Source organism: Porites lutea, chromosome 4 (assembly GCF_958299795.1).
Source record: "Porites lutea chromosome 4, jaPorLute2.1, whole genome shotgun sequence".
In the NCBI taxonomy this organism is placed as follows: domain Eukaryota; kingdom Metazoa; phylum Cnidaria; class Anthozoa; order Scleractinia; family Poritidae; genus Porites; species Porites lutea.
This window is the reverse complement of record NC_133204.1, coordinates 27,112,236-27,121,510: the sequence shown is the minus strand read 5'-3', so window position 1 is coordinate 27,121,510 and position 9,275 is coordinate 27,112,236. Positions and strand designations below refer to the sequence as shown.

Genomic DNA, 9,275 nt, shown 5'->3' with positions numbered 1-9,275 from the left:
ACTGTCGTCCTTGTTCCATTCGCTGCTTATAGAACAGGTGTATTTCAAAACACAGCTTTCGATCGCAATTTAGTCTTGTTATCGCTTATTTAGCAAATCAGCACCATAACGGCGATCCAAAATTAAACAATGCACGCGATCATATGTACTTAAGCGTAAATAGTGGCCTTCGTAGCAGGGATTTGGCTCTTTTGTCCATGCTGGGTAGGAAATTACCCCATAGATATATAGATTAAAATAGTACCATAACTTTGTGCAAACAAGAGTAAATATATAGTCATTCGCTGGTACTTCATCTTTTTTCTAACATGAACTGATGGGAAGACAATGAATGTCTGGCATTCTAAAAAAGGGTTTTTTTATTTATTTTATTTCTTTTTAACTGATTGTCGACAGAGGAGAACCCGAAGTCAAAAATACGAACAGGAGAAACAGAATCATCCGTCGGTTACAATTTTTCCTTATTTAAGCAGTAGCTAGACTGAGCTAATTGCATCAGGTCTTGGAAGGAGCATTTCCTTGTAAGCCCAACAACTTTTTTCAAACAAAAAATAAATAAAAAAAGATATCGGCACCTTTGAGTTTTTTGCTTTTACCTTGAGGATCCTGCTGTAAGAACTACACGACAGCAAGAGGTGCGCCCTTAAATACCTCTCCTTGTTTTAAGATCTGTCACAATCTAGCTTACCATAAAGGAGTAGTAACTGTATAAGGAGGCCATCTTAATTTTGTCGGCAAAAGCAGATTTGTGTGATCAATAGGACGGGAATAAAGCCGATTGTACAATTAATGTGAAAGGTGGTTCTCCGTCCCTTTACAGTCCCCCTATAGACTCGTGCACTATGTAACCCAACCTTTCCCCTTAAAATCCTTTTGTCATGAGTATTGCCTCCACCCAAAGGCCGCGTTGCATAAGCCATCGGATCAATTTAGGTTTCTAGGAAACTACCCACCTACCCCTCCCCTAAGCCATCATTTTGCCCTTGGTGAGAAGCAAGTATTAATGTTAGCTTAGGGGAGGGGTGGGTGGACGGTTTCCCAGAAACGTAAATTGATCCAAACCATCGAAAGATTACGGACAAAATTCATAAGCATTGTATCATTCTTTTTCTTCCAGAACAATCAAGAGCCCTCATATCTGAAAATATCTGACCACATCTTGTTCTGCTTCAACAATTTAAACCCCTGGGAATTTACAAGGAAGAAAACATAAAACATTTTCATCAGCAACCAAATGAATTTGTGACAACATAAATAGAACCTTTGCAGGATCCTGTAATCGCAGTATGACGTGATAGTATCCAAATATTATCTATTTAACAATTATTCCACGAGTGCGCTTTGGACATGAGCGCGTAGCGCCTCGTTGGCTATCTATATCTTATATCCAACAAGCGCGGGTGGAATATAATTGTTTTATTAAAAACTGAATCATTGGATAATACAATTCTAGTATTTTGATTGGCTTAGCCGTTATGGTATATGAACTATTATACCATGCTCTCCATATATGGTCGATGTATGCGTCAGTTTAAAATTGGAAGCTAGCTGAGATTTTTTTTCGCGAAGGTTAGAACGGCGCCCGAAGCAAATCGTTTTAATTCATTTCTTAGAATACTAGAAATGCAATTTCATCGAAAGAAAAAAGACAAAAACAAACAAAAAAGCCACAAGAGCTTGTTTGAAAGTTTGTCGAAAAACACGTGAAAATACATGGAACTAAAGTACGTTGACCAGCCACGAAAGAAGACAGGTGTTGTTTCTTCATGATTGCGAAGCCATTCGCCGATTGAGTCACTCGCCGATAGATAACTGCGGCTTGTTTATCCGACATCAAGAATATAAATCACAAGTAACCAGCTACAAATACAGGCTATGCAGCCATTCACTAGAGCAATCGAGGCGGCAGTATAGCTTATTTTCTCGTTCTGCAAAACCAGCTTGTGGCTTCAAACAACTTCATAAGAAGCGACTGAGGTGACAGTTTTTCTCCGTTGTGCTTACTTTTGTAACTGCACCGAAAATCCAAATTCACAGTAATTTCGACGGCTGTCACTTAAAAATTCTTTTCCTTCACATTATCTGCCCGGATTTTTTAGCTGTCCTGCTTTGTAAAATGCTAGAATCCAGATGAGTTTTTTAAAAATTAATGTTCATTGCTGCAATGTTTCGATTTTTTCATTCATGCAGTCCAGGCGAGTCCGTTCGCTTGTTGACAGTTTTGATAGACGTGTGACATGTGAATAGCGGAAGTCCCTTGTCTTTTCCGGTTAGTTCTAGTAGGGGAGATTCAACGAGTTTTTGTGGGGTTTTTAATAAAACAAGAACGCTCTCTGAGTAGCGCTGAGTCTCGCTTGCTTGGAGATGACTTTCGTTGTCAAAAGGCCCCGGTGCTGTTATACTAATTTTTCGTTTGGAATACAAAACGAGTGTTGTATGTCATAATGTATATACTCAAAAAGTAAAAATTGCAAGGAGAGACAGGCCGCACATCTTAGCCTCAAACCGGTGTGAAACCTTTGAAAACCTTCTTCATATTAATATTGCTCCATTGAGGAGTACTCTTTTAGGGATTTTACACTCGAAAAATTGAACGATGACTTTTATCAGTATCAGGGGTCCATGACTCTGTACAATTTGTTTTCGATAATATTGCAGATGAGAAAAGAAGTACCGGTATAATATAAATTTTGCAATGTGAATCAAATTTCAACGTATAAGATCGAACAGGATAGAAAACATATGTTAATAGAGTTAAAACAGTAAAACAGTAAATATTCAAAAAATATTGAGATCGGTAGGGTAATCAGGAAGAACAAAATGAAAACAAAAATAAGGCTTTCTTTCCAAATATAAGCTAGTACAAAATTGGCGGTGGGATATTCTATTAGCACCGTAATCATCTAATGACTATCTACAAATCCCTCTACTACTGAGTTGTTGGTGTAGATATAGGCCACCGTAGCGGGATTGAGACGCTGCCGTTACCAGCGATTATAAGCTCCATGTCCGAGAGAAATTCACCTGGTCATAAACGCTACGATACAAACAAAGTTAGAAGGTGATGTAGAGTCCTACGAGTATCACGGTACTAATATGCCGACCTCCAATTTGCACCAACACGCTGAATTTGGACAAGAGGCTATTGTTTTCTTGCTCTTTTTGAAAATGTCAACTAAGTCCTAAGTTCGAAAAACTGTTATTTCTATTATTGTCATTTCGAACAAACTGTAGCTTTTTTCTACGGAAAATTGGGTATAAAAACTTATTTAAAAGTTTATTCAATCATATAATTTAAGAAAACGTTTTCGACTATAATTTCGAGGATAAATTTGAAAGACTGCTGTGCAAAATTTGACAGCTTGGTCCTAAACACATATTTTTGTGAATTAGTACGAAAGTAGCGAATTTTGACAATTATTTTGTCTAATTTATTTATAGTGCTCTCATAGTTGTAATAATTACTCTAAACTCCCAACATCATACCTGTAAAAGTGATGTTTTTTAGATAAATATTAAAAAAAACGTCTATTTTCTCAGTCAAAACAATTACACCTTGCAATACATACTTGAAAGAGCAGCCTGATTTAGTTTGCATCCATAAAACTCAACTTTCAGGGCAATGCTGTTTTGCCAGGCGGTTGGATTAATGCGAACAAACACCGCTTCAAATGGCACTGGAAGAGTGATCACAGCCTCACAATCGCCATTAATGTTGGCCAGTAGATCCCATTGCCTGATTTCATAACGTGGGAGCCTGGCACTAGTTATCGGTTTTGCCGGACGGAAGTGCACTTCAGTTTGATGGCGTAGAGATGGCGACTTACACGAAAACTTGGCATTGGAATTGTGCCAGTTCTTTGTGTACGAATAATTACAGAACTAAAGGAATAACGTACTACACTTTGCCCAGCGATCCTGAGCTTCAAAAAGGATATAGGAAAGTTCTTATGAACGAAAATATTAACTGGAGAAAACATGTTATATGCAGCGCTCACTGGAGCTCGGGGAAACGAGAGAACAAGAATCAATTGCCAGACATAATTTGTACAAAAGAATATGCTGCTAATCTGGAAAAAAAAAACCATCTAGGGAATTGAAAAGGAAAATTGACTGTACAAAAACGGTTCTTACTTCGTCGAATGCCAATACCGTGAGGAGTACTCCTAGGAAACCCCCGAAAGACAGGAGTGAAACTCCCGTACCGCGTGTTAAAAAGCGACGGGTTTCAGCTGCGAACGTAGAAAAAGAAAATCAGAAGCTTAAAAGTCAAGTGGAAAGTTTGACGAGAGAACTAAATGGAAAAAAAGCTTTGATTGAAGATTTACAGCAACAGCTGTCAAAGACTCAAACAGAACTTGAAAAAAATGCTGCGAACAACAGTCAGCAACTCAATGCAATGAAGAAAGCACTCGAAGGGCAAACTTTTAGTTATGAAGCACTTGTGAGATACCCAGATAGAATTTACTATATGACAGGATTATCACTTTCCGAATTAGATTGTCTATATGAATGTTTGGAGCCTTTCTTGCACACAATTGTTTATCCTGATTGTAACAATGACGACTCGTCCTATCTTAGAAAGCTGGACACAAAGACAGAACTTATCAGTTTCTTGACAATTTGTAGACATGCATTGGACCTTGGTGTTATTGCATGGATGACTGGTTCAAGTATATCAACTATGAGTAGAATTTTTGTAGGATGGTGTGTATTCCTGAGCACCATTTTTGAGTCTATTGACCTGACCCCAATACCTGGATTTTTGAATGACTATATGCCAAAATGTTTTATGGAGTCAGGATATGGTGATACTGCTCTCATAGGGGATGCAACTGAAATTTGGATCTCCCAATCAGAGAACTTTGATATTAATAATATTACATTCTCGAACTATAAGAACCACACCACAGGGAAGATATGTTTGTGGACCCTTCCTCCTGGTTTTTTACTCAAATGTACTGATGCATTTCCTGGCAGCATTAGTGATGCTGACATAACAGAGCAATCATGTGTGCTAGATACAGTCACAAAAGGGAAGACAGTTATGACTGACAAGGGCTTTAATATCACAGATATTTGTCATGAGAAAGGCCTGTTACACAATAGACCTCCAATGAAATTTTCTCATCAATTCGATGAGACTGAGGTAGTAAAGAACTTTGACATTGCAACATTGAGGATCTACATTGAAAACTACATAGGAAGAATCAGAGATTGGCAAATTCTAAGCAAAACATGGCCAAGCTCAAGAATTGATTTACTTGGTTGCTGTTTCCAAATATTTGCACATATTGTTAATATGTTAAAAAAACCAGTTGGGCCAAAATAAAACAACTACAACTAGTTCCAAAAAACTCTGTTGATATTACATGACTATGTTTTAACAAAGACTACCTTCTTTATATGCTTTGTCATTTGGCTTACCCACTTACGGAATTGACGTAATGTGTCAAAGCTAGGGACAGTATTTAATAAGTTCTTTCCAAGTTCAGAGAGATGGTTATTCTCTTCATAATCCCACTTACTTACAATTTTGTGATGTAAAATATGATCAGTTATTTCTTTTAAGACATCTATAAGCAGGTCATTTCTGGGTATGAAAAATATATTTGAACTTTTCTTTTCAGGGTGATAAGATTGCAAAAATACAAGATTTGCTCCTGCACAAGACATCTGAAAATTTGCTTGAATAATATGTGAGCCTGTGATTTTGTCTAATGGGGCTTCAGAGTTTTCTGCTCTTGTCTTGACCTCAACGAGAAATGCTTCTGAAATACCATCAGGACTTGCTCCATAGTTTGTGTCTGATGGATGTCTGAAAAACCCACAACTTGAGACTGGGACACCTGTAGAAAAAAATAGAAATCAATACATGATTACTCAAACTTACATTAATTTTTTTGTTTACATTTATATTCATGTAAGTGTATTCCTATTTGATTATGTTATGTACATGATTAACTGCATGATATGCTGGTAATATACTTATTTGCTAAGTTTCAGAGTATTGTGTTACTATTAATATTTTCGAATAAACTGACTTACCAGAGAGTTTCTGAAAGTGCTCTAAAGCTTCTTTTTCATAGTAGTTTCCTCTTTGAAAGTTTCTGTATTGCTTTGGTTTACATTTACTTTCATCTATCTTGTTTAGAATATAAAACCATGATGAATCAAACTCTTTGTTTCCATGAAAACCCAGGAGTGATGGTAGTTTACTTGCTGTTATTACCCCCGTCCTCAGGTTAAGCCAATCACAAGTGCCTTGTTGAACATCAATGTATCTTGCACTTGTAGTTAGTCTGACTTCTTTAAGCTGAGGGACCTTAACAGCTATAATCTCATCTTTAGAGTTTGTAAGCAATTCTAACAACTCTTGAGTTTTATCTGCACAAAATATTTGCTCTTGACATTCTGAAGTAGGCTGTCCCACTGTGCAATCATCTTGGTTAGAGTTGTTAGAATTGGCTATCAATGAAGAGTGCCATTTATCCTCACACTCAGAAGGTGTTTTGGAGTTTTGTTCCAGGTTTACTGGAGGATTTAGTTTTGTGTAGTCATGTTCATTTTGAATAACTCTGTTCAGATAAGCATTTTTGTAAGACAAATGGTGATACAATCCTGAGTGTCTTATTTTAAATTTCTCTAGAGTTTTAAGAAAATGATTTGATAAATTGATTCTGCATTTAGACAGGCCATCTACTACTTGAGAGCTCATGGAGGAAATATCTCGTTTCAGCCAGTCACTGTTTTCATCACTTACATCTCTAGCTACAACTTTCTTCTTTGTTCTTTGATTTACATGTCTTGCTGATTTGGCATTTCTAAAATATTTGAGTCTGATATGAGCAGCAGCCTTCAAGTTAGCTTTTACCTCTTTCCCTTTCTTTACATTTGGTCGATGCCACATTTGAAGCTTCTCTGTACAGGTCAAAGACAAAAACAGCTTTTTATGTGTTGTGAAGTGTTCTAACTGTAGCAGTATAACGATAACATGACAACAGAGACCACACTTCCCGACAGCACATTCGCAAAAACCTTTCTTGGGAACATTGTCAATGAACAAGACAGTTGCAGTTCGTGTAACTTCAGAAGAAAAGCTTTTTAATATGCTTGACTTGACAAATAACTGGCTACCATTTTTGAAAACCTTGATGGTTTTCATTCGTCTTGAAGAAAACATTCGATGAGCTTTGCGAAATTGTCCTATCATTCCCTGTCGCTTATTAGACTGATATGTCTTGATAACGTCTTTTTTCTTGGGAAAGAGAGAAGTATTGCATTTCCATCCAGCTGTTGGTGGTGGGATCTCCTGTCTCGATAGGGCTGTCGTAAAGCTGTACTTCACAGAGATGTTCTTCACTCTGTTGTCGAGCAAAGCCGGGTCATCTTTAAATGGTAGCAATCTTTGTAACAATTCACTTTTAGTCCCAGAAGCTTTAAGTTTAAGACTATTACAAAGTTCTCCCAAGTTTTTTGTGTTGAGTGATTCAAGGCAATCATCATTTATGACTTTTTTTACTGCTGCAAAAGCCATTTTGGGCGAGTCTTCTTTCACATTTCCCGCCATCTTTTTTCACTTCCGTCCGGCAAAACTGATAACTAGTGCCAGGCTCCCACGGTATGAAATCAGGCAATGGTATCAAATGGTATTTTTTTTCTGTATTAATTTGGCGTAAATGCGTTTTTCTAACTTTCTAGAATCCAAGATGGCGGCTTTTTGGAGTTATGACGTCATGCAACTCGATTAAACTAGAATCTGCGAAAGATTTCAATGTAAACCTGCTAGGTGACAAAATTCCGCTCATTTCTTGATTGACCAACCATAAAGACATTGATTGGGTGAGATGCTTTTTTGCTCTTCTCATTAACTGTTCTCCACAAATGAAGACACAAAACAAACATATATATCATAAAAGTAATAACAAAGTACTAATAATAATAATAACACTTTTTCTAATCTTATTTCCCTCCCTAATCACTAAGCTTTAGAGATCAGTGTAGAAAAACCAGTTTAAATGTGGTTAGGCGCTAATAATAGTTTTATTACAAAGGTCCTCAAAATCAAGTCGGCTGTACCTTTGTCTTGCTACCTTGCTTGAGCGGTTTGAAAATAACTCCATCATCGCTGTAAAATAAAGATATTGATGTAACAAAGCTCTCTCCAAGACCTTTTGTGGTTAGACGAATAATTTTAACCTTAGTGTTAAAATTAACCTCCAGGTATTGGTGTTTATCTTTCCTAAAAAGATCAAGCAAAACTAACTACGAGAGAATGACAATTTGACTAAGAATAAACGACTGTTTAACTGTGACAACAGACGGATCGAAACGCACCAATTACTGATTACGAGTCTTCATAGCCAATAACATCACGGCTTAACTGACATAATTTCTCCTCATAATTTCCTCAGGCAAAAACATAGGCTAGCTCAGCCTGACAACCTTTTCTCTATCTTCCATAATAATATTAGAAGTCTTAGCAAAAATCTTGAAAACCTCCAGAATCATCTACTTAATGAGCTTGATACTCATTTCAGTATAATTGGAGTATCTGAAACTAGGATAGTTAAGGATAAACCATTACTTTTCAATCCAAATTTACCTGGCTACAATTTTTGAACATGTACCAACCCCTCTATCAGCTGGAGGTGTTGGGCTTTACATAAATGAGCTTATCCCCTACAGAGTTCTAGAAAAGAAATCTACATCATCATTTCAAGCCTTGTGGTGTGAATTAAACATGCGCAAAGGAAAAAATATCATTTGTGGAGTGGTCTATAGGCAGCACAATTGTCCAGATCATTTCCTAGATTATCTGTCAAGCAAACTTGAAACTCTGTGCGCCCGAAATAATGACATTATCCTACTTGGTGACTTCAATATAGATCTCCTTAAAATTGAGAGCTGCCCTTATAGCCAAAAACTTTTTGAAACTTTACAAAGTCTATCTCTACTTCCAACTATCGATAAACCCACAAGGTCTTATGGTAGCTCCGCTACCTTAATTAATAATATTTTCATTAATAGCCTAGATAAGTTTGTACTGAGTGGTAACATTGTGTCCGACATCAGTGACCATTACTCACAGGTTTGCTTCCTGTCTAGCAACCTTAAGATAATTTCTAATAGTAGAATCCGCAAACGGGATCTTTCATCATTTAACCAAACTGATTTCAACAATGATCTCGAGGTAATCACCTGGCCCCCTAACTCTGATGCTGACTGTGCATTTAATGTCTTTTACAACAAACTTAACAGACTAGTTGATAAGC

General features: G+C 37.0%; 1 pseudogene; it reads left to right on the top strand.

Moving 5' to 3' along the window:
* Positions 1–3,766: 3,766 nt before the first annotated feature.
* LOC140935221 (uncharacterized) lies at positions 3,767–5,391 on the top strand (annotated as a pseudogene).
* Positions 5,392–9,275: the final 3,884 nt, after the last annotated feature.